This window comes from Cygnus olor, chromosome 16 (assembly GCF_009769625.2).
Source record: "Cygnus olor isolate bCygOlo1 chromosome 16, bCygOlo1.pri.v2, whole genome shotgun sequence".
Classification (NCBI taxonomy): Eukaryota; Metazoa; Chordata; class Aves; order Anseriformes; family Anatidae; genus Cygnus; species Cygnus olor.
Window position 1 is genome coordinate 9,084,753 of NC_049184.1, and position 25,696 is coordinate 9,110,448.

At 41.2% G+C, this 25,696-nt stretch overlaps 1 protein-coding gene across 5 annotated transcripts in view; it reads right to left on the reverse strand.

Annotated features, from left to right (window-relative positions):
* The window catches only part of ZNF217 (zinc finger protein 217), a 115,416-nt gene that overhangs the window by 27,129 nt on the left and 62,591 nt on the right, over nucleotides 1–25,696 (reverse strand). Inside the window, exon 1 of one of the 5 annotated variants that reach the window (XR_005824929.1) lies at nucleotides 1,097–1,287. The exons of 1 other annotated variant lie outside the window; for it this stretch is intronic. The gene's annotated coding sequence lies outside the window, so the exon portion shown is untranslated. Of the gene's footprint in view, nucleotide 1; nucleotides 1,330–25,696 lie in introns of those variants that run through there. 3 more of the 5 variants (XM_040576119.1, XM_040576120.1, XM_040576121.1) reach the window with 3 other exon arrangements.

The window sequence follows — 25,696 nt, forward strand, 5'->3', positions numbered from 1 at the left end:
CTGGGAGTCACACAGCACGTTTATGGGATGGCTCATTAGAGTACACACACAGCTCACTCTGGCTGCAGGTTTTCTGTGTGGGAAACAAACAAACACCACCCCCCCCCTCCACCCCCAGGAACAGAAAGTCCGGCGGGTATCACGGAGCAGGAGTGAAATTCAATCTCTAGATATTCTAGAATTTTATTGTCCTCGCTTGGCAACGTCTTTGTTGCCTAAGAAGTCAGTTGGGGCTTATTTATTTATTTTTCTAAACTTCCTATTCCTCTTCAAAAAAAAAAAAAAAAAAAAAAAAAAAAAGAGAGAGAGAGAAGAAACACGATGCCTGAGAAATTAGGAGGAAGGGTTTAGCCTTTAGGAGAGGAAAACGAAAAAAAAAATGGCAAAACGGATCGATAAACTTTTCATTAACCCCCCCATCCCCGGCCCCATGAGCCACTTACTCCAAATCCTTCCTCCAGGACCATCTCGGGCTCACAAAGAAGCGGGTGCCCCCTGCTCCCCCCGAGCCCAGAGGAGCCCCCAGAGCCCAGCCTCGGCGCTGGGAGAGCCCCAGGGAGGCAGGAAGGGAAGGGGCAGGGGCCGCAGCGGGACCTGGGGACACCTCCTGGCCGCGGGGGGCGCAGGGTGGAGGCGACCCCGGGCGGGCGAAGGAAGGAGCCGGGCACGGCGGGGTGGCACCGGAGGGAGGCTGGGAGGGAAGGAGAGGCTGGGAGGGAGGCAGGGAGGCTGGGAAGGGCTGCACTCGCCCCCCACCGCCCCCAGGGAGGGGCTCGTTACCTGCTGCTGCTCCGCCGCCTCTCACCTGCCCCCCCCTCACCTGCCCTTCCTCCTCAGCCTCCCCCCTCCACACACACACCCTCCAAGCTCCGGGACAGCCGCGAGGGGGCCCCCCCCAGCCCCTCACAAAGCGGGGACCCCCCTGCAGGGGTGCTGCCCCTCACTACCACCTCCCTCCATCACACGGGGACCAGCTCCGCGGGGAAGGGGCTGCGGCTCCCCTCCCGTGAGCGGATGAGTGGGGGGGACACGAGGGGATGGGGGGGTCCGGAGGGGAGCCCCCCTTCACTGCAGCCGACCCTCAGCCCTCCCTCACCTGCGCCTGAGCCGCCCCCCCGGCCGGCATCCTGAGGTGGGGGCAAGGAGGGACGGAGGGGAGCGGGGGCGGCCGCCCGCGGTGTCGCCGGAGCCCGGACTCGGCGGTGGCGCTGGCGTTCGGGGCACTGTTTGTAAACCGCTCCCGCCGCAGCTGTTGCTCGGGCAGCCCCCGGCCGCCCGCTCCGCCCTCACGGCAGGCCCTGCCCCTCGCCTCCCTTCCCCTCCTTTCTCTTCTTCCCTTCCCCGCCTTCCCCAGGCCCGGAGCTGGCCGTGAGGAGCGGGGAGGCCTGGCAGTGTCCCCCCACGCTCCCTGCGGCCCCCTTGAGTGGCCGTTGGGCCCCGGAGCGCCGCCGGTGGCTGCCCCTGGTGTGGGGCCGAGCCGGCCTTTGTGGGGCACGGGGCTGGTGTGTGTGGGGGGGGCCGCAATTCCGCCCCCGGGGCCCCATCGGCCGCCTCTTTGTAAATGTAAATACGGCCATACGCCTCGGAAGGGGCCGCCATCAGTGGGCTTTTGTGGGCCCCGGTGGGGCGAAACGGCTTGGGCCGGCTCGCGGTGGCACACCGCTGGAGCCCCGGTGGCCTCCGACTACTGCAGAGTAGTTCGCTTAATAAATATATACATAAAGACTACAGTAAAGTGAATAATAAATTAAGAGTACAGTAAAGTGAATAATAAACGCGACCAGCACGTAGAGGTACTGGCCATGAGGGGAAAACCAGAAAAAGATGGCAGTTTCTGTCAGCTCTCATAGATTGGCGAGGACTTGCAGCCTAAAATCAGGGAAAAAGTGTAGGCTTAAAAACAAACAAACAAACAACAACAAATTAATTCATATATTCTATGTATCTATGGTCATAAGCACTCGGCTGTTGAGTCTGGCACAGTGTTACTTCTCTAAAGGTATGGGCACTAAAGTGGAATTAAACGCAGCAGAGAAACAATTATGAGAGTTAAAAACTCTTCACTGTAAGAAGATTCACTATAATATTTCAGTATTCATTTTAAGAGTTTTTAGGTATTCCAGCTGGAACCACTGAGCTTCTTAGGAGTTAAATTAAATATGTAATACTGTTAGCAAAGTGCTTAATCTCTGCTAGACCTGAGGTTAGCACCTTCTACAAGTAAATGGGATAAGAAAGAGGCGAGGTTTCCATGTGGCCTCTCCTCCTGTTTTTCCCCCAAAGACACACTGAGACCTGTTAAAGTCAGGTTAGTTCACATCAGTAGGCTGAGATCACACCCAGGAGCTTATTTGCTTCCACATAAAATCATCCTGAGTGAATGGAGGACATTTCTAAAATTATACTAAACTAAAATTTTATGTTTGTTTTGTTTTGTTTTTACATTAAAAACAAACAAACAAACAAAGCTTTTCTCAAACTGTTCTCCCAGACTGAAATGAACAACAATGCTCAGGCTGAAATTTAGGTCACTTATATGGCAAATAAAGATTAATCAAAAACATTACAAAATGTGGCAATATTACTTACAACACACTTCTGGAAGATGAATTATCTTTATTGACAAATGTGAATCTTACATCACACTAACTTGAAGCGGAATTCTTTTAATGAAAAGAAGACCACAACACATGAGGCCAAACTTTTAAAATTTCAATATCTAAGACCTTCAACTAGTCATAAAGGGAGGTGGCACACCCTTACTAGTTTCCTGAAGGTTAAAATACCTCTGGATCAGCTGTGTGAACCGAGACCATGGGGGGTGGCCTCAGTCTGCTTCTTTACAGGTTAGGTTATAAGTTTTTAGGTCTTGGTCCCACTGATGATTGATACAGGAAGAAACCAATACAGTGCTTGTTGCACAATGAGCATTTTTAGTTGTTTTTTTTTTTTTTTTTTAAGTGTGATTTTTACAGTATCATGTATCCAAGTGAAGTGTTTATGCATGCATGCAAAATATTCCACTGTATTACAAGAGCTTCATATTTCTTTGTAAGTTGCTGCACACTAATTTGTACTATGTGACCAAACCTGATCCCACAAACACTCCCAAGTTTAAGCATGGGAGTGGGTCCCTGCTCTTCAGTGGGACTTGCCACTTACATTTATTTTGGTATCGATTTCCTGCAAATGGCAGCATGGCAAAAAGAACAAAGTAGAATCTCCCTGGAAATGGGTGTGAGCTACCAGGTTTGCTACCACCAGTGCTCTCAATCACATGACTCTTGAAAATCATGACTGTTAAAAGTGTAGTCTGGCTACTCTCTTCCCATTTCAGCATTTTAAATGTCCTTATATTGAAGAATTAACTTGAGTGCCCGCAAACTTTAAACAAATAAACAAACAAAAGAACCCTTGTGCTTTGCTCTTAACATCTTAACTCAGTCACCTAAAAGACTCACTGAGTCATATTTTACAATATTTCTTGTTCTCATGACATATCAACACCCATTGCTTCTCCTCCCCTTTTGTTTTTCACCCCTTTTTAAAAGAGTCTACTTTTCCAGGTGAAATATATTGGCCTCCTTAAAATCAAGGGGCGCTCCACTGGAGCCAGGACTCTGGGTGATTGTAAACATGATTTAACAGAGGACACAGCAGCTGTATGGTTTTTATCCACTGAGATAGGATACCACTGTTGAAAACAGGGAAGAAAAAACTTTCAGAAAAAAAAAAAATATATATATATATAAGCTCATACCTTAAAATTTTCTTCCCTTTTTTTTTTTTTCTCCTCGAAATGCATCATATAATATCACATTACATGACTGAAATGAAAACATCCAATTTATTTTTACAGATTAGCCACAGTGACCCCCATGATTTATGCTCATGGCACTGGAAATGTTTGATATGAGGCAAGGGGCAACTTGTAAAAATAAATCTTAGATTTTCTTCTCCCTCTGTTTGCCTTGGGTTGAGGACATTTGCTGCCTTTCTGGAGAAGCTTCAGCAATTGATGTATTATGCATGAAGTAAAAACTTTGACAACAAAAGCACAGGAAGGACTAACAGACCTGTGTTTACTGTACTACACTATATGTTACTACACAATCTTGCAGCATTAAACCTCACTCCAAACTAGACTTTGGAACCAGGCAGCAAGCCCAAAATTGTGATAATCTCCTCCGTAAGAACAGAAAAAAATAAAATAACATTGCTGAAAGCTGAAATGTTTGGTTTCAGTCCCCAAACTCCTAATGTACATAAATTTGTGTTTAAGTTACTTTAAATTACATTATGTAAATTTACATTATGTAAAAAAAAAAAAATTGTAGTAAAAGTCTTGTAAACTGGTTCAAGCCCTGCTCTTCTGCATGCTGCACATGGGAAAACACTGGCTGTCAGAGAGAGAACGAACACAGGGCTGCTCAAGCAACAGGAAGCCGTTAGCTAAGTTTAAGTCTTTCGAGGGCTAGCGTGGATGTTTGTCTGAAATAACTGATCCGAGCAGCAAAGTGCCCAGGCTATACCTGGGAGCAGGGGATCAGCCAAGCTTCGTGCTTTTGCATGGGGACACTCTCATTTTAGATTCACATGTACGCAGCTATTAAATCTGGACTGCTGTGTGGGTAGGGCACAAATGGGATTTCGGGGATCTGGGCTCAGTCCCAAGTCTGCCACAGACTTCCTGTGTGATCTTGGGCAAGTCTTCTCACAAGGCACACAAAATTGGGCAGGTTTTTTTGTTGTTTTGTTTTGGTTTTATTTTTAAAAGCCCTGGCTCCAGCAGTCAAGTCATACGAAATTCTCCTTATGCTGGCTTGAATAGATAAATAAAGTAAATACACAATGTTTTAGCTTTTAAGGAGATAAGCTTGAAACCACAATCGCAGCATAACTTAATGGCTCAAAGCTAGAGAACAAATTTGAGAAGTCCTTTGTAAAATTAGTTTGGGTGTCTGGGACATGAGTTGGGATATAAAATTGTACAGGATTCATTTCTGCACAACAAATTCTGTTTGTAAAATCAGGATCATTTTACTTTGCTTACAAAATTGCTCATAAATTGTTTGTGAGATAGCTGAGACTGAGACTAGAAAATAGACAGACTGATGAGAAAGCTTTATCAGTGTTCTGTGGCTTGTTTTTGAATTCCCCCTTCACACAAATTACGTCTTTCAGCATTATTTCAGCAACGACTAAAAGAAAATCCAATCGTGTCAGATGATTCTCATGTTCTTGCCTCTGCAGCAGCGCACACAGTAGTATGTTTACAGGAAACGCCTGCTGCAGGGGCAGTTTGGTAGTTAGGCATGGTCTCCAATTTGACTAACATGCTCACATGATTAGGTTTACTAAATGAAGACATAGATGAGGCAGCGATGAGAAAGCTGCAAGCAATCAGGTTCTTGCAACATCAGATAATCCATGGAGCAACTTTGTGCAGTAGCCGTGCACGAGGCGTCCCGCGCCCTCCCCCCCAAGAATGTGCCTTGCTCTTGCATTAGCAGCTATCTCCTTAACGCATATTCAGTTACCAGCCTCCCTCTGTCATCAGCAGCAGCTTGGGGTTTGTTTTGTTTTGTTTTTCCCCTCCCCTCTTTGCATTCTAGGCCAAAGTGCCGCATTCTTTAAAAAAGCATTTTGGCAGGTATTTTTATACTCAGCTAAAATGTGTAGGTCTAGTTACTTTATAGCAGCACATTTAGCATAGAACAGTTTATTTTTATAATGTGAAAGAAACTGCAGGGTTTTTTTTCCATTTCTCTATTTTATACATCCTGTGTGTATAAACTCATAGATTTCAAGTCCTGTGAGGCATGCTGACAGTACAGCTATTAAAGATTTTCTATTTGACCTTGATTTTGTTTTGTTTTCACTGAGTATGAACTTTAACAGACTTGAAGCATGGCATGCCTTTTCTTTCCATTTATCACAGTACATGTAGTGTAGGAGAAGACATGTAAACAGAAGCTTGTTTGATAGCACGTAGATTTCTATAAATAAATAGATAAATCACTTTCTCCAAGCTCATTTTGCTCAACCTACAGTTTTGTTTCTGTACTTTGTTCTGCAAATGGATCCTTTTCTAAATGACAGCACACACGATATGGCTGGTCTCTTGTAACCCATGGGGTAAAAGATCTTTGGGATCTTACCGTCATTTATTCAAGTGCATATGAATTGGTTGATAGTGTATAGAACAGTAGTAATGAAAGTAGCAGAGTTGCTACTATGGTGCTAGAATGAGAATAAAGATTTGCACAGAGAAGTAATACCTTTCATTGGAGCAATGCAGTCAGAAGAGAGGAGGGCTTTCAGGCACACCAGCTCTTCCTCAGGACTGAAAACAGAAGCAAACTTCAAGCGTGCATACATTTGTACTGTGCAGTGAGTGAAGACAAAATGTATGTTTAAAAGAAAAAAAAAAAAAAGGCTGCTTGCAAAGGTAAACTGAAGATCTTGGTGTTGTACATTCTGCCCCAAATGTGCTTAGTAATCAGGACCGGAGGCCCAAAACTTTTGTTGTAACTTTCCAAATTGTCCTCCCTGCTATCACCTGCCCTTTACTCTGAATATCAAGGGGCAGATCTAGAGACTGGCAGTTAATCCTCTCTCTTCCTTGATTAGTTTTGGCTTTCAGTCTTCTCACTCTCAGTTTATAAACTACTTCTTTCCACTGCACAGGCTATGGCAAATTAAGAATGCAGTCACCATGCTAATTAGCATCTAACACCATTTGTCAAATAATAAAAAAAAGTTTAATATTAAAAGCCTAGCTCTGAGCAGGCTGCTTACATGTATAGAGGCAGGTACATACTGAACTGGTTCTAAAATTGAAGCCTAAATGCATTGTTTTGATGCGATGATATGCTTAATTTTGTATTTGTAAATACAACGTTCTTCCCTCCAAGTATTTACACTTGCTACAGAATAAGTTGATCTACAGAAAAAGCCCAGATCTTACAGAGATCACAGGTCTGAAGAGCTTTGCAACCGCATTTCACTTCTGACACCTGTGCAGTGCTGTAAATGTAATTCAAATGCAACCTTTTTCTTCACTTCTTCTTTTGAGGGTTGTCTTCCGTTTTGCCTTCCATTAAAAGCCTTCTCTTTGTTTTGTTCGTAAACAAATAGAATGGAAATTTCAGGCGGACCAATAATATTATTTACACTGTGTTTCAATACACATTGTGTATCACCAAAATACTGGAAGTAGCCCACCGGAGTTTCTCAAGAGGTTTCCAAACTGCAGGAGACATCTGGGGAATTCCCTCCCATTCTGTATTCCACATGCACCCAAGGACTGACAGGAGGGGGGTCACTGCTGCCTGGACCTGGACATGAAGGCAGAGCCCTGGGTACTGAACCATGGGCAAGGACACAAAATCATCTGCCTTAGGACAGCAGTAACAGAGGGACTGAAGACCCCATGCATGTAGATGTTCCTATGTCAGATTGCCCCAGACTCTGAGAGATGCCATGTGACTGGTTAAATTAATTTTTGCACAAATATTTTTGCAAAACTATTTACCTTAGGGTGTGTCCTCTCCTTCAGCAGTAGTGCTATTACAGCACCTAAAAGACTGAATTGCAGGGCAGAGAGAATGGGATACAAAAACCGATTTTTTGGGTCTGTTAAAAACAATAATTGACTCTCATAAACCAAAACTGCTGATATGTTAATAATGGATGATGGGATTCTTGCACATGTGTTTATTAATTTATAAACACTGCACAGCCTCTGAATGAAAGGTGTTCTATAAATAGGGAGCTAATATTGATCACTCCTGAAGCTGTATTACCATTCTGGGATGGCTGCAGCTTTTTTTTCTTCCTAATCTGATCACAAAGAATTCCCTGAGCTCGCTCTCTTTGTTATCATTACTTGTTTCTTCCTACAGTTGCACCTTCATCAACACTTCCTCCTTGTATCAGAAATGCAGGAAGAAAACTCGGAGGCTTCTCAGCGTTTTGAATGCCATAGGGCTGGTATGACAAAAATGCGCATATGAAAGCTTATAAAAAAAAAAGGACGAGCGATTGTTTGAAACGGGGTATTTGCATGACAGTTGACAAAGGCCTGGTATGTTGCCAGATCTCACTGATTTCTGATGCTAGTTAATGGGAACAAGTATTCCTTGATCTGAGCAGAGATAGCTGCCTCAAACGCTCTTGCCCACCAGCAGTGACTGTGCTTCCCCATTTTGAGAATCAGTACTCAGACACCACGATATCGCTTTACTTCAAAACGCATTAGTGTGTTTTTTTTTTTTCCCCCTTTCACAACTGCCCCGTAACCTGATCTCTTTCCCTGCATTTGTTCTGTTTATTTGATTTACATTTTTCTGCTTCCCTGTTCTTGCAGAAGTGACGTTCTTGCAACTGTGCGGGAGCGGGCAGGCGCTGCGCAAACAGGTGATGAACATTTGCCATCGATGCTCTGGGCTGAAGGGGGAGGGGGAAGAGAAAAACACTCCCCAGATCTAAGAAGCTTTCAAGTAACTTTCAAAAAAATCAAGCCCCAAGTGCCGTCTCCTTGCACAGATTCCCCAACTTCTGCCACGCTGACTTGCGCCAAAATTCCCCAAACAATCCCCGAAGGGAAGTTTTGTCAGTGCGCTGCCAACGCTCGGCTCGCAGGCAGGCAACTCTTGAGAGCCAGCCAGGGGGAGAAAACCTGCCAAGTGCAGTACATGTAAGGAAGAGCTGAGTGCCTGCTTACCTGCAGTGCCTTCCCCACCATGCCTCGCTCCCGGGGGAAACAAGAGAGCGGGGGCTCAGCCCCATCCTCATGCAGAACCTGGGCAGATGTGCACAGGCCACAGCTTCAACTGGTACCTATGGGAGCCTGCTATTGCTTTAATGGTGCTGCAATCATTTCCAGCAGCTGTGACTTCCCCACAGCACTTCAGCATGCTTAGGAGGAGTTTTGCTTTTATTGTTATTTTAATTAACCTGTTCTCATTCTGCGAGACCTGATCCCACAGTGCAGGGCAGGCTCTGTGCTCACCCCTCAGATGGCTGCCCCCAGTTTCAACAAGCATGACTCCCACTCCCGTGTGGAAATTCAGAGGTTGACATTGGGGTTTTGCTACAGTGCAAATATTGGTATGGGACAGAGTAATAGCTTCCCTGTGGGCTGTTTGTGTCAGGATATTATTCAGGGTAAATCATCAGATTTTGATTCATTATTACCATTATTACATTAGTTCCTGTACTTTTCTTCCTCAAAATAAATTCTACTAAATAATGAAGTTTTTGAGAGAAGTGTTGTGGTTTTTGTTTGTTTGTTTGTTTGTTTTAGTAAATTTACATAATTGGGCTTTTTCTACAATTAAAAATCCTGTTTTCAAATGATGCTGTGAAGCCTCACAGTAGCACATGCAACTGAGAACATTTCAAACTTCACCTACTGACATCAGAGAAAAATGACGGTGACTTGTTCCGTGGAAGCAAATGCAAAACCTAAACCGTCAGAAATGAAATGTCAAGCAGAATTGAAATGTAAACCCCTTTCAGTTTATTCGAGATGGTATTACTGCAGATTAGGTAGGAAAAAAAATTACATGGACTTTGTCATAAGAGTGTTCTTCCAAAATTGTAGGATACTATAGTTTTAGAATAACAAAGTTGCTATTAACACAGCTTGGGAGAACACAGTTTCTGTGAGTAAGAAAGACGTTCAGTTTAGACTATATATAATAATTGGAAACTACATTTACATGCATACGTACAGGAAAAGAGAACTGTTTGGCTGAAGTACAGTGCATTAGTTACTGATGTTGAGGAGAAGCAGAGCCCTCTCTCAGGTCTCCTAATACCAGCTTTTGGTACTGACAAAATCCTTGCCCAACAGATGCAACCATAGCTTTATCAAGGACTTCTGGTGACAATATAAACCATGAGAGTGAAAAAATGCTTCCTGCTTCAGACTTCCTGCTTCTTCTGCAGGAACAGCACAGACCAGTTTGTTTCAGACGCTGTGTCTTTCTCAGGCTGAATTCAAACCCTTAAAACACCACACAGAGGTTTAGAAAAATAAGTAAAGTGGTAATGCTGTACAATGTCCTTTGGTGCTATATGTGTGCAGTTAGATAAATATCTTTCACAAACACTGAAAGGCAATAGTAAATAAGGTCATTGTACAAAGTGTAAGAAGAGCACAGAAATCTATTCTGCTGTGTTAGATACAAAATAGCTTTAGACTTCATTATTGAAGGTTGGTTTTCCAGAGAAATTAAGCAACTTGACGGAGTATTGCAAATGTGTGTGAAGCTGGATGTCTGCTTTAGGCATGTAATTATTTTAATTCATGTATGTACACCAGATAATTGTACATGGAAGCAGCTAATTGCACACATTTTCATTTCCTTTTACCTGTGCAGACACTCGGGAGAAATTGGAAGAACTCTCTATGAACATGTGCCCTCTTCATGTCCTACCTGCACCAACACCAACAGGACCTCAGGTCCTGTATCCTGCTATGGAGCCCAGTATATAACTGTCTGGGAAGTAAGGAGACGGTACAGCTCCTGATAGATAGATAGATTAGATAGATAGATAGATTGATCGATCGATCGATCCATCAGATGATACATATAGATGGTATATCTATACAGACAGTAGAGCTCCCAGTGCCCCCAGCCATGTCAGCGTGCTGGCTGCCCCCCGCCCCCCGTGCCCCCTCGGTGCCTTGGGGGAGTGCAGCCTCACTGCAGCCCTCCTGCAGCCCTCCTCCAGCCCGACTCCTCTGCAGACTTGGTTTCTGTGCTGCCCCTTATTCTGTTACTTTTTCGACCTGTGCACAAAGGCAAAGAGAAAAAAGGAAACACAGGATGTGTCTTTCTGGTTTCGTCAAGAGGATATATATAATTTTTTTTAGAAGTTGCAGTGAATATAGATAGACAAGGGAAAGAGCGAGCGTACATATGTGCCATGAGATACAGGAATATCTCAATAGGCATTTTACTATACTCTCAATTTCCCTACCCCTAGCAACATGCTGACAAATCAAGAACTGCCATCCTATATACAGTACTCCAGCTGTCAGCCTTAAGTCTCCTTGCCAGAGTACAGCCTTTCCTTTGTTTCAGCTTTGAAAATAAAATCACAATTTGTAAAATAAAGGGAAAAGAATTCTTTTCTAAGGCAGGCAAGTCACTAATCCTTACTCTCATGCAGATATTTTAAAGGTTCATAAATGCATTAACTACTCTGAACAAGAAGCCATGTACTGAATGATAATGGCTTTGTAGTAATAGTGTGCCCTGTATTTAGTATAATAATGACCAGTTACATAAAGTCAACAGACTCCCTCTACTACCCCAGGCACCTATTACTTAATTATATAAATATTTTCATTGATTTAAATTATTTTTAGTAAGAAACATTTGTCATCTGAGCAGCCTTTGTTTCTACTTTCTCATTTTTCAAAGGAGGAAAAAGATTTTTTAATGATAGCTGTGACTATATGCATTTTTTTGAAGCTAGCTGAGAGGGCTGTGCACTGTGTTAATGTCCTAGGCTTTCATGTCATGCATCTTAGAAACAGGAATAGGTCAAAAGTAAAGTGAGTTTTGTGGGGCTTTTAAAAATTGCTTTGTGTGGGAGTGAGTGACTTACAGAGGCACAACCCAACATGCATAGGTAGCACAAGCTTTTCTTACAACAGTCCACAATTTAATTAAAATTCACAGATGGCCATAAGAACAACAGAACCAGTGAAGCGTACTCATACTTTACAAACAGGGGTAGGCATCTCCATACCCATTTTATAGATGAAGAAACTGTGGCTTGGAGAGATGCGGTATTTTCCCCAAGATACTACAAGTCTGGAACACAGCCACTGAACTGAGCGTATAAATCCTTTAAAGAATACCTTAGGATACCCATATGATATCTAATGATCCAAAACCATGAACTCTCAGCAATTAGCCAAAGGGGGAACAGAATGGAAATGTACAGTATGGTAGGATTATCTGGGGATACTTTTATGCTTAGATATTTCCAAGCATATCCTTTCTTTGTCACCAATGAGATGAAGAAAGTAATTTTTTGTCCTCTTTGTTCAAGAAAAAATTCAAGGTGTGCCTTTGCCCTTCATCTGGGATTCCTGCTTAAAAGAGCAGCCCAGTTGGAATTTCTGTGCAGTAGCATCAGACGAATTTTCATACATCCCCAATTCCAAGGATACGTATAGTGAATGTGTAGATCATGTACTGCTTTTCTCGGAAATGTTGGATTTATTGAGCATGCGATATATGGTTGATTCACACGTGCAATAAGTTTGATGCATCCCGGATACATCAGGTTTATTCTACATGCCGTTACACAGCACATGTGCACATATTTCTGTCCAGGAAATCCCAGACAGAAGTGTAGCAGCCCCAGATTAGCTCTTCATAACCAGGGAAGAAGTGAGTGGATTAGGGACCTGTTGGCTGTGAGGAATATATTGACTCTCAGCTTTGGAGACAATACTCGTCATCCCCAATGCAAAATCCCAAGGGGAAATATGGGAAATTTCCATCTCTGGAATGTTAACAAGTCAGCTTCATTTCCCCCCAGTTCATTGCTGTAGGTTTTTTAGGACTGAAACTATCTAAACTGCCTTTCATACTGCGATATTCAGGAAGGGCCAGGCAGGCTCTGTTTGACTGGGGAAGGGCTGCACAGCGTAATGGGGAGCGCAGCCTGGGCCACTGCCGTCACAGGCAGGGGAGCTTAATCCAAGCTTTTTAGTTTTTATTATTATTATTATTATTATTATATTATATTATTTTTATTTTATTTTATTTTTTAAGGGAAAAAAAAGGAATCCTAATTAGATGGAATATTAGAGATTCACCTGGGAATCTCATTTTTTGCAAGCCAAAAACAATTAGGAAAAGTCCATGATTAAAAAAAATAATCCTGAAAATAATCCTGAAAATGCTTCTTTAGCTTGCAGGAGCAACTCATTTATAACACAAAAACAGGACAAAAATAGCACATAATACTTCCAAAGTCTGCAAGAAGTGTCTTGAACTGAAATATGTGTTAATCTAAGAGAAAAGCCAGTTTACATAATAAATGAATCCCAATGAAATGAATAAACACAACTATTACAAATAATATAATGCAGGGAAATCCAAAATACGCAAAACTGTGCTGCAAAAAGCAGGAATTCCTTAGGGAAAATTGTTGCCCTAAGACTGAAGCTGAAATGAATTCCTAGAATCTTACATGATAATTTTAAAAAATGCTTCACTGCAGATTTATTTTGAATATCGTATCTTGTCAACAAAGCGTGAGCAACACCAAAATGCTGTGCTAAACGCACTCACACTAATCAAGGTCAGATGTCTCTATAAACTGTGAAGTGTTCAGATGCACTGGATTGCACTGGCTCACTTGTAGAATTTTCTTTCCCTGTATCTTTTAATTTGCTAAATGATTTGAGATAAACCACACCACCTACGTTCAATTAGTTTTATAAATCAAAGGTGACAATTCTTCAGTAACTTGTATTATTTCCCAGTACGGCAAGCTAGAAAAATGCAGACAAATTTATTTATTGACCTGTTGTGTTTTGCAAGGACAGCCAATGTTATATTGATCCAGCTATCAAAAATACTGTAGCGGGGGCAATAACATCCAAGTGCCAGTGTCTCCGCATGCTCTCTCTGTACTCTGCCTCCCCTGTGATATTCCCCATCTCTTACGAATATGCAAATGCACCCATCCCCCAGCCCTCGCACCCACCCCGCTCTTGCTTGCTTAACCTTATTGTTAGAAATTAAACCAAGAAGAGACCTTCACATTTAGTTGGCGTATAGTTTTGCTGCTTTCATCAGAAGCGATCATCAGTAAGTGCTGTCGTAACTTTAATTATATCTTCAGTAACTGTTCCCCACCCCCAGCACTTTCTGTAAACCTTCCTTTGTATCACCCAGGAATCTGATCCTGCAATCCTTCATGTGAAACCTCTATTGAAGTCAGTGGGGTTGGCTCCCAATTTCCTTAGGTCTCACTCCTGTAACATACATATCGAAGGCACGGGCCTTTTCTTTCTGATGCTTAAAAGTATGAATGTGCAGAAGTCTTTGTGAGATCAGTACTTCCAGGTTTAGTTCATGATAAAATGGAAGAAAATAAATGGAGACTTTGGTATTTGACCTACTGGGATACCTCACTTGACAATCACTCATGAGTTGGGGTGACAAGGTCACGTTCCTTATTCTTTATTCATTTAACCATTTTATAATTATAAGAAGCAGTGGAAAGCAAGCAATTTCCACAGTTAATAATCTTCCTAGACCCCAGGGTACAGGTCTGCGAAATGGAGGAAACAATGGGGAAAAGTTAAAAATTGTTTCCCACAATTAATTACCATCATGTAAAGAAAAAAAAAATTTTTTTGAAATGAATGTTCATTTACATTTCTAGTAAAATCCACCCTGAACACAGTAGTCAGATAAAAAGATAGAGAAGACATTGAAAATAGGCTTGGAATATGATTATACAGTTGATGCTCTTTTTTTCCCATGTGCATTTTTATGCAAATATTGTTAGTTTCACCGCCTCCAATGATCCTTAATTCCCACTGAAGCCTGTGAGAGCTGAAGGTCTTCATCGTCACACGATTATTTTATATATTAAAACATGACTGAGGACAGGAGGTTAGGCTTTCATAATTGCAGTGTGTGGCTGGTGCTCCGCATGCATATTTTTATATTGCAATGACAAAGGCCACAAGTCAAGAAATCACTTTCGCACATGCTCAAATCCATCCTTCATCATGACCACATTTAAGTGCATGACCAAATTTAAGTATTACCTTGTGCGTGTTGTTAACCACATGTTTAAGTGTGGGCTCAAATAGAGATGCATTCCTGAATCCAAATCAATCAATCAAAATAGCTGCAGGTGAAAATTCTTCATACATGCTTTCTGTGCATGTAATGAAATATGCGTGGTCATACAAGTATAGACCTGTATTGCCTCTTCTTTCAGAAAAAAAAAAAAAAAAGTGTTTAGTTTTATGTGTAATACAGTTTAAAATCTGCCTCTGGAAAATCACGATATTTTCCTGAATGTTCTGCTGATAACATGTTTAATGTCAGAAAGAAGGCTAGCAATCAAAAAATAAATAACAGCATCTCAAAAATATATATAGTTTTTGTGCTTTAAACTCAGACGGTATTAGAGAACATTTCCTTATAAAGCCTGTCTCAGATTAATATGTAAATTTTAAAAAGTAAAATGTTTGTATAACCTTGTAGTTAGAAAATAAACAAACTTTAAAATGGTGACATGAACTACATGCTGGGTACACAGATGGATAATATTTTGTTTTTCTTTCTGAAAGTCTTTTGTCTTAAAGCTAGTGTGAAAATCTAGAAGAGGGCCCCACATGATTGATCACCACAAGCATCAGAAGGAAATGATTCACCACAACACTGTAACTGAAACTGCTTCAACACCTGATTGCAAACTTCGCACTAGGGGACTAATTAACTGCTTTACCTGCTCAAAGATTTCGGTAATGCACAGGACACCTCAGCTAGTATAATTCCAGCTGTGAATACCTACTGCTCTGGCTCATTATTACCGGTGGAAATGCACACGGCATTAAGAAGTGCAAGGAACAGTTAAAAAAAAAATGATATTAAGACATTACATTCTAATTCGTACTCTGTGTAAGACATTGTTTCAAAACAGAGTAACCATAACAGGACTTCAATATATGCTTAAAGTGTGTACATATTATTATAATATTATTTTTTTTTGGTCTCACAATAGGACTGCTTTCAGTTTCAGGGTTTCCCTACTTTTTCCATGAACTTTGGACCTTCAGGTATTATATTAACATTTGTAAAACATTTTCAGAATTGACAATATTAAGAACATAAGGGTCATATTGTCTGAATTTAGATATAAAACAGTACATGAAATATCTCCGGTTACCCATGCGCTGTGCTCATTACTAAGCCAATGTCTCAGCAGATTTATCATCAGAAATACACGTTTACAGTCTGCAAATGGAGATAATGTATTCCTAGCAAAGCATTTCTACATAGTGATTAGAAATAATGGAAGAAAGGCTGGCTATGTGTAGGTTGTTTTTGTTTGTTTGTTGTTGTTGTTGTTTAAGGAGAAAAAAAAAGATAACTTCTATTATTTTTATATATTTTTTTTTGCTTGCCAATAGTTATATAACCGCAAATTAATGTACTACAACATGGATTTCTATATTCAGTGACCAGCAATTTGTTGTCCTTTTTTTTTTCTAACTGTATTCATCACACAATTCAAATTAAAAAAAAAATATTCTCAAATATGGTTTCAAGGGAGTAATATAGACATGCAATAAAAAAAATAAAAAAAAAAGTCCTAAAATTTGGAAGAGTGTAGAATTAATTGGCAATAGCAGAGAATGATTTATCCTTTGTTCTCATTTTCTAAATGATTCAGATAGTTTGTCTTGATGAGATGAAGAAATTGGTTAGCTCTTCAGGAAAGCAACATAAAAAGCTGTAAGTGCAGTGTCACAGTGACATCGATTTGATGCTCCTAAAAATAACCATGCCCAAATCTGCATTACATTCACAGGTCTCACCATGAGCAAAGTTCATTAAGCACCGATATTAACAGGTACATTTCTTACTCATCAGATTTTATTTTATGTTTACTTTAAAAGCCTGCTAATTCTGTGTATAGACAGGACTTGAATGAATTATGTTAATATATCTCTGAGGGAAGATTTGGGTAAACGATTTCTTTTAATCTGCCTCATAAAACAATGGTGCATACAGATCCCATCATCCTGCCATCTCTGCAGGATTTACAAAACCAGAAAGTGGTCATTCACACACGTGCAGCTGTGACAGGCCTCCCCTTCACTTTTCGCACATGCCTTTCTTATCTCCACATTAAAAAGTACGGAAAAATGGCTGGCATAAAGAGCGCAGGAATGAGTCAATACACAGCTGCAAGATTTAAACACACAATGACCAGCAATCTATCAGCCTCACTGAAGTAAATTACATAGTGCCTTGCAAATTTGACCCAAACTGCCGACTTCTGAAGATGTTTCCTGATAGGCATGCATATGCATATTTTCAATGTAAATGAGAATTTGAGGGCTAAAACAAGGCGTATTTTGTCTTGTGAATTTACAGCAACCCTGAGCTCAGTAGCAAACTGCTAATTTCTTACTTAGCAAATTCATTTTATGTATGGAGACAGTTGGCAATTTCATCTCTGCATGTTTCCAATATTAATCAGATAATTCCTGTTCAGTGTTTCATCAAGAAAGACAACGTGTGCATCTAAGGTAGAAATTCTCCAAATTTCTTTGGCAGTCATGCTTAAGACTTTGGGTCACACTTTCTGGTTATCTATAATCAGACACTAAATTACTGCTTGTGTTAACTCCAATCTGGCAAAATAAAATTAGAAATAAAAAATAAATAAATTGAAAAACATCTAGTTCTTATTAAAACATCACAGCCCTAAGAAATTAAATTCTTCTTCCTCTTGCTATAGAGCAGGGAGGAAATATCTCCTAAGCTACCCTGGCCGATCAAACAGGCAGAAGGAAAGCTTTGTCCTGACAACAGCTCCAGAGGTGGAGATTGAATCAGCACATCCTCCTGGGCTGCCTTCCCCAGGCACCCACCGAGCGCCAGGGCTGCCAGCCACGCTGATGGCTTTGGGTGGAGAAACCTGTGCAGCTGGAGCCGCCAGGTTCACAGATCAGAGCCATCAATAGGTGACAATTTTCAATCAGAATCAGCCTGTGTTGGATTCACGTGCTATTGTTTCTCACTAGGAGGACTTACTGCTATTATTGCATAAATGTTATGAGTCAGATTTAAAAACAAAACACAACATGAAATCCAACAGCTTAGTAGTTAAAAAAATAGAAAGAACTGTTAAGAAAACAAGATAGCTTGGCAAAAAGCTTTCTGAAAAGCTCATGTGATCGTTTTTCAGAATGTGTTTTTCCCTTTTTGAAAGGAAAAAATATTTTTAATAGCCATGCAGCTACTAAAAAAAAAAAAAAAAAAGATATTCACAAAAGTTACTAAGTATTATTCTTCCTTAATAAATTCCAAGTAGTGAAAAATGTGCAGATCCACAGAACAAAAACTGCTCACTGCTCTGATCTGACCTTTACTGAGATTACAGGGATAAGGGCACAAATCAGGCACGGTGTCAACACTACGAGTGACTTTCAGTGCCAGTTTCCCTGGGAGTTTTTAATGGACTTGCTCTCCTTTGAGGGTTCCAGAGGCAGTCTATAAATTCTATGGTTACCAATACTGGAGTGATATGAAATAAGTTTTGGGTGTAGCTGGGAACACTGCATCTCTTACCTGTACAGAAGAATGGGTCACAGAAATAAGCACCAGAAGAAGCCCCTAAATATGAAATGAACACTGAGAAGCCGCAGGAAGACGCCAGGTGAGCAGGAAGGCAGAGAGCATCATGCCACGCGTGAAATGGGAAGGGGGCTGCACGGAGAGAGAGGACACGGGGGATTTTGGTACTGCACTAGCACTTTACAGCCAAGTGGGACAACACCAGGAGCAGGTCAGAGGCAGGGCACACTGGTGTCCCCATGTCCCCATGCCTGGGTGTCCCCATGCCACCACCTCCACAGCTACAGTCCCATCCTTTGTCCCCATCCCAGTGCCCTCCTCATGACAGGTGGGTTGAAAGCAGCAGCTGAGATCCCTCCTGCGGGGACGATGCCCCGTCACTGAGCAGCAACACCTTCAGCCTCTTTATTCAGCCCACCAGATCATCCTTCTCGCCCCCCTGCGCTCCCCAGCCACCTTTAGCACTTTCTCTCCAGCTGGCTCTCTGGGACGGATGGCTTTACACGAACTGGCAGGCACAGCCACAAAGACTGTGTGTTTACATAGACACCTCTCATGACAAAGCAACACTTTACAGATATTGGGCTAACTCTACAACTCACTTGGTTTTTACAGCCAGTCAAACTCTGAGCAAAGGTGACATAAATATGAGCAAAACCTAATGAGTTTTACAAAACCGTGATTTTTTCATTGAGGTAAGCACAGCCACTGCCAGAGTCAAATGCAGCAGCTCGTAAATAACATGCAAAAATTCAGTACAATAGCAGAGGAAATGTTAGGTGAATGCAACGTAATTTGTCAGTTATGTACTAATGGAGGCTGGGCTGTAACATGTTCTTGCTTCTCTGCCTGTGTCTGAACAAGCATTTTCATGTTGTGCATGTCCTCTTGTCTAGAATTATTGTATGCTGCAATGAATGTAGAGAATGACCACAGGAAAATTCAAAAGAGAAAATAGGAAAAAGAAAACCACAAATGGGCACTACTGCATATCCAAACGTTGTTCCAAATATACACAGGCAAGATGAACAAAAATAGATCAAAACTGAAGATGGAGCAAATAGATGTGAAATTATTTGTGCTGCTTAGCTGATAGGTAAGGCAAGGTCAATCAGTTTTTTTCATGATTTATGAATAAGCAAACAGAATAATTTTATCAGTCCATTTCTCATATGAATATTTTATTGTTACTAATGTTTAACCATGATTACTAGGACTTAAACACTCAACGTTTCCCAAATCAGAACAAAAGCATTTCAAAAGGATGTGAGGAATTAGCATTCCCTATTTATTTTGGAGGAAATTATCTAGCATGAGATATAATTTACCCCAAATGAGAAAATGAATCAGTGGCATAGTTAGAAATCATTTCCTTGATGGGGAAATGTCTATAATAGGCTATATACATACTGTCCAGTTATGTTTCCAAATTATAATTATGCATGCTTCTTAGCCATAGCATTAATAATACGGATTAATAGTCTACACATGTATATGACCTCCACCCAAGAATCTCAGTACACATTATGAAGGATTCACTTATTAGGATTATAATTAAATTTCATATATGCAGAAACTGAAGATGCAAAGAACTGATGAAATTGAGTCATATGGAAATCTGTGGCTGAGTTAGTAATAGAAGTCAGGTCTCTCAATTCTCAGAGCAAATTTCTGGTGTAAAATGTTAAATATTTTGTACACAAATTTTTGAATACTTTTGTTGCAGAACTGTTTGTACATACCTTTATTTTATAAACACTAATTCAAAGAAGTGATGTTTTGCATAGTGTGTCAACTCTAACAATGCCACCAGGACTAGCAATGTTGTATTTTGGGGTGGTTTTGTTTGTGTGTTGTTTTTTTTAATTCTGTTCTGGTAGACAGAAATGTTCTGTTTTGTTTCCATGAGAACCATAAGTACTTTCTCGAAGTTATTTCTTTATTTCTTTTAGCCTTTCTGAATTAAAACAAAGCTCAAAAACATGAATTGAGATTACATAAACTCTCAGAAATCACAAACAAATGAAATGGATACATGATTTTAAAACCTAAGATTCTGAAAAGTCAGTCCTATGATTTTATTTCTAATGCTGTTGTTTGGCAACCCAGTCTGGGTAGTATTATAAAACCGAAGCAGCTAGGCAGGAACATTTTAAATATTTCCACTTGTGTTTTGTCAGTTACAGAGTCAGCAGGTGTAGGTTGTAAGCAGAGAAAAAACTCATCTGTTTGAAACTCACGTTTTCAGAATATTTGGTTAGGTAATCAAAGGCAAAGCCCCTTCCTTAGAACAGGCAGACACGCATACAATTTCAAACTGCTTGGATTGGAGGTATTACATATTTTTTTTTGCCTCTCCAAATATAATTATCAACTGGAAATGTGAATGCAACAAAACAGCCTACACAGATAAATTTACATCGCATCTGTTCTTCTTTTTTTTTTTTTTTTTTTTTATCTCTATGAAACAGAGTAAGAATCTTACTTGGTATCTTCACATAACACACTAACTTCATCTTTCTGTACGTAGTGAGATCTTTCCTCTTATAAACAAACCTCTTCCTGTCTCTCTCTCTCTTTTTATTTTTTTAATTTTCTGCTATCATTTATAGATCAGTATATTTGTATTAACTGCTTCTGAATTCTGTTTTCCTCCTCTGCAATATGCTCTGTTGACTTCAAATCGAAATGAACTCAAGTGTTTCTAGGTGACACATTAGTAGCAACTGAGGCTGTTTTAGATTATCCATAATAAAATTTGTACGTACATACATAGATGAGCATTTACACGTTTGTTCTTGGATGTATACTGCAAACTGATTTAGTAAAACAGCATTTGATCAAGGCTTATGAGTGAATTGTAAAATTCCAATTGACTTCAGCGAGGTTTGGATTTCATCCATATTATTCCAGGAATGAGAAACCTCGCTGGCAAGGCCAAACCTAAGAGCTACTGCCCAACTTAAATAGGAGGGTAAGCACCCAAAGAGGACATACAATTAAGCATGACCGTAGTGAAGCACAATCCAGGGTTGTTATGAGAACAAGCGGAGATAAAACCAATCATGATAGGTATACTTGAGGAGAAATAAAGCAGCTTCTAGCCACCAGGGCCACCTGGAGCTCCCGTCCAAGGGAAGCTGTGAGGTGACTCAGAAGAGTCACCACATCACTTATGTTCAATGGGGACCAGGCAAAGTCCTCATCACCCTCCCAGTTACCCAGGCATAGACTTTCACTCCTCGTATATATCAGAGCTCCTCTCTTATAGGGAGGTTTCAGCCCACTGTAATTAGATTCCACGGATTTAATCCCCTGGGAATGTAGCAATTACCATATACCTGACAAGTGCTAAATGCTGCATTCCGAGGGGATTATCACCTCTGGCTGAACAGAGAAAAAAGGGGAGGGGAAGAGAAATTTCCACTTCCCCATGGGGTGGGGAGTATGATGAAAACTGCCTGATTTGCTGCAGCTGCTGGCCCACTGTAGGGCAGGAGGAGGGAGCATGGCATCCAGGAGAAGGTATTCCTGAATAGGACCAGAAAAAATGTTTATCTGTAACAAAAAGAATAGTGGTAATGCTGTACACGTGGGTCACTCTTCTCTGGTTTTCTGGTGCTTGCTTCAGCTGGTGTGTGTTTATAGAGGGATTCTTATTAATACTGCTATTACCCAGAGCAAATACACTGCAGAGTAAGTGAGATTAAGACAATTGGTCTAATAGACTTCAGAAATAAGTGAGATTAAATGAAATGAACAAAATATAATATTGGCAAAGAAGAGGCATTTGTGCAGTGGTTTTGCACCCTGTGATAAACAATGTGCTGCAGCTTGTTAAAAAGCATAGTTTGTATAAAGCCTCTCTCATTCTATTGCATTATCTTATCTCAGTTATTTACAGGATTCACAGTGATGTTGTGAGAGCATAACTCATTGTCGATAAACTACTTGGGATCATCAGATAAAAGGCATAATTTAACGGCATGATAATAGGCAGTAACAATAGACGTAGCATTTATATATGCCAACGTTCACTCAGGCTGATTCTGAAGTGTTCTCTGCTGGTGCAAACAACGCTGCTCCCAGTGGGACTAACCCTGGCCAGATCCCACCGCAGGTAAAGGTCGTCAGAGTGAGATAATTTGATCTGGTTATGAAGTGAACACCTTGCTATTGCAAAAACTCCTTCTGGGACTCTAAGGAGCAGAGCAGGGTAGGACCAGCTTTGTGTTTCGTGTCGATGACAACACTTTGTCCCTCAGAGCGTGCTGTACGCTGCCTTGCTGAACTACTTACGCTTCCTGCCACACCTCGCAGCAAGCCTGAGTATAAAGAAATCGCCTGCCATGCAGCTACACTGCTGCAGCGACAGCGGCAAACCCCTCCCAGGGAGGCACTACCAGACTCTTTTCTTTTCCTAGAAGCAAAAAAGTACTGCTCTATTTAAATCTATTACATATAAAATACAAAGAATATATATGTGTATGCATTACTGTGGAGTAGCAAGAAAAAAAAAAAGACCAATAAAAGTGAAACCCTGTAAGCAATGGGGAGAGTCCTTCAGATCAGAGGGAGAGCAGCTGCTGGCGGCCTGGTGCAGGGCGAGGAGGAGAACCATTGCTGTGTGTGAAACCATGCTCACACTACATCCCTTTGTCACGCTGTCATTCAGTCATATCATTCTACTAAGGTTTTAACACAGATGTAATAAATCCGTAATGGTATTAAAACATCCACAAGGTCCCGCATGTGGATACCTTGGAGGTGGAGGCTCAGCAGCGGCCGACACCAGAACAGCTCATGGCTGCCTGGCTTTGTGAGGGCCAGGCTTGGCCAGGAACACCAGCAAGAGCCAAGGGGGCATGCAGTCCTTACTCAGCTGCTGCCAAGCAGGAGCTGCACAGGCAGAAATATTGGGTAAACCATCCCGCTATCACGCCTTTATGCTATTTGGGAGAAAATCTAACTCACCATACACAGATGAATATATGCCAAGAGCACATATGGATGCTGAAATGGTATTTTGATGACTTCAGGGTAGTAAGCCAAGCCTTTTGTTGGTCTTTTGTGAAGGTGAAGGTCACCTGTGTGTCTGTTTAATGCAGGCTAGGTCCATAAACGGTTTGTAATAGGACACCATCTGCATTCTTCATCACGTACAAATCCATTGTATGACTGAAATAAATCTAGTGCAGGGCGTGGTGTTTCTGCATTTCCTAACTCATTAGCAAGACTTTTAAGACTACTCCTGTCTTTCAGTAGTGTGGTAAACCTGTTTAAACAAACAAAAAGAAAATACTTATTAACTGGCTAATAACAACATGTCACAAGGATTTCTTGAAAATCTCACCTACTAGCACAAATCCCTTGATAGCAACAGCAGTGTGTGCTTCTAGTTCTTGGAGCTCTTCTGAAAATTAGATTCGGAGGTGCTAATACAATTTCTATTAATTTTCCCAGTGACCCCTCCCTGTTCCCTATGTGCTGATACACAACCCGCTAATTCTTATCTGTCAGACCCTTACACCAAGGCCCTCTTCTCAGGACCAATTCCAGGCGTTGATAAAGTACGCAGCTGCCAAAGGCAATAGGAAGGAATGGTATGCAAAACAGGCAAAACAGTCTGACTGCACCCGTGTCAGATCGAAGGGAGGGCACAGCCATGCCACCCCCACCCCAGGAGAGATGAGGTGTTGACATTTCTGTTGGCAGCATCGTTCCTACCCCTTGTAGGCACCCAGTAACAGCCGGAATAGCAGGCCAAGTCATTTGCAGCCCTCCTCTCCTCAGTCCAATTCCACCCCTAATTGTGAGAAAAGTATCCAGGCCTTGGCCAAACCGTGGTCCCACAATCTGGGAGCAACACATTTCAGGGTAGCCCATGCCACTGTGCAGCTTTGAGGCAATTTTTGTCCTTTTGGACTCTCAGGATCATTCCAGAGCAGAAGCCTGAGGGTCACCTGAAAGGGCACAGCCCCCACCAGCATGGTATGTTGGCCCCATCTGCCCTTTTAAAACCTCTGTTTTGATTCTAATTGCATGTGAAATCTTGTCCCTGTTGAAATCAGTCTTGAACCTTCCACTGACTTTAATAAAGCGAGGATTCGCTTCTTGGCTAAAAGAAAGAAAGAAAAAAAGTAGGAAGAGCCTATTGACAAGTTAATCCTCTCAGTGGCTCTGGACTGACATTAAAACTGTTGCAACCAAACCCAACCAGCTAATGACACCAAGTTAAAAACCTGTTCCTGTCTTTGCAAGCTGTCACAGGGCTTTGTCTTTGGATGGGGGGGGAGAAACTCTATGCTCTGCGAGTGAATGAGACACGTTCATGTGATCAGAACGATCAGAGCATGCAAAATAAATTAGAGCAAAACATACACTGAGGTCAAAACAACATAAAAATGAAAGCGTATTCATGTTCCTCATTTGCTTGACTCATTGAATATATGATTATGTACATGCCTGAACCAGACTGGCATTATTTGCCTTACATACTACAGAGCTGAATGTAATTACCTATACTGTTCCAATCAGCACCTGTTCTACAGTAATTCTGAATTAATGCATTAGCTAAAGCGCCAAAAAGATGAACAAGAATGTGAGCTGAAAACTAGTTGCTTCTAATTGTCATGAAAACAAATGTCAAAAGAACATGTGTTTCTACTTAGCTAACTCTGCTTACGAGGTTTGAAGCTGTTTTGTGTTAGTTTCTACCATTTAAATTAAATGTTTTGTCTCTAACATACTTGATGTGGCTTTAAGAAGCTGTGCTTCCCCCCCATCCCCCTTATGAATCTTAATGTTTGGCTGGATTTGTTTGTAGCATCAGACAAAAGACTCTGGCAGGCTGAGCCGGAGTGACATAGATTTTATGTTGAAACAAAGCAAAGCTAAAAAAAAATAATCAATTAGAGGTCATTAAAAACCAAACTTTTCAATGACAGAAATACTGTAATGGAATAGTAATACTTTGGGGTTTAGGAGTTCTTTTAATTCCTGAAAGAGCTATTTTGCAGTGCCCCTCCTCCACTTCATCTCTGTGAATCTGCTGTGTTGCAGAATGAGTCAGCTCTGGAATATCCAAACTCCACAGCTGTGCATTAGCATTTGGGAAGAGTATCAGTGTGAGTTCATATTTTACATGTGGAATCAGTGACGCTAGTTTTCAAGCCATGGAGAAAGAATGGTTCAAAACACAACATGTACAGATACAGCACTCGCCCCTCAGCAGCGCTAACTTTCTAAGGAGACTTTTCTACAGATTTCCATGGGACAACAATATGGTCCATCATGTCCGTCAAACAAATATAGCAGGGGCT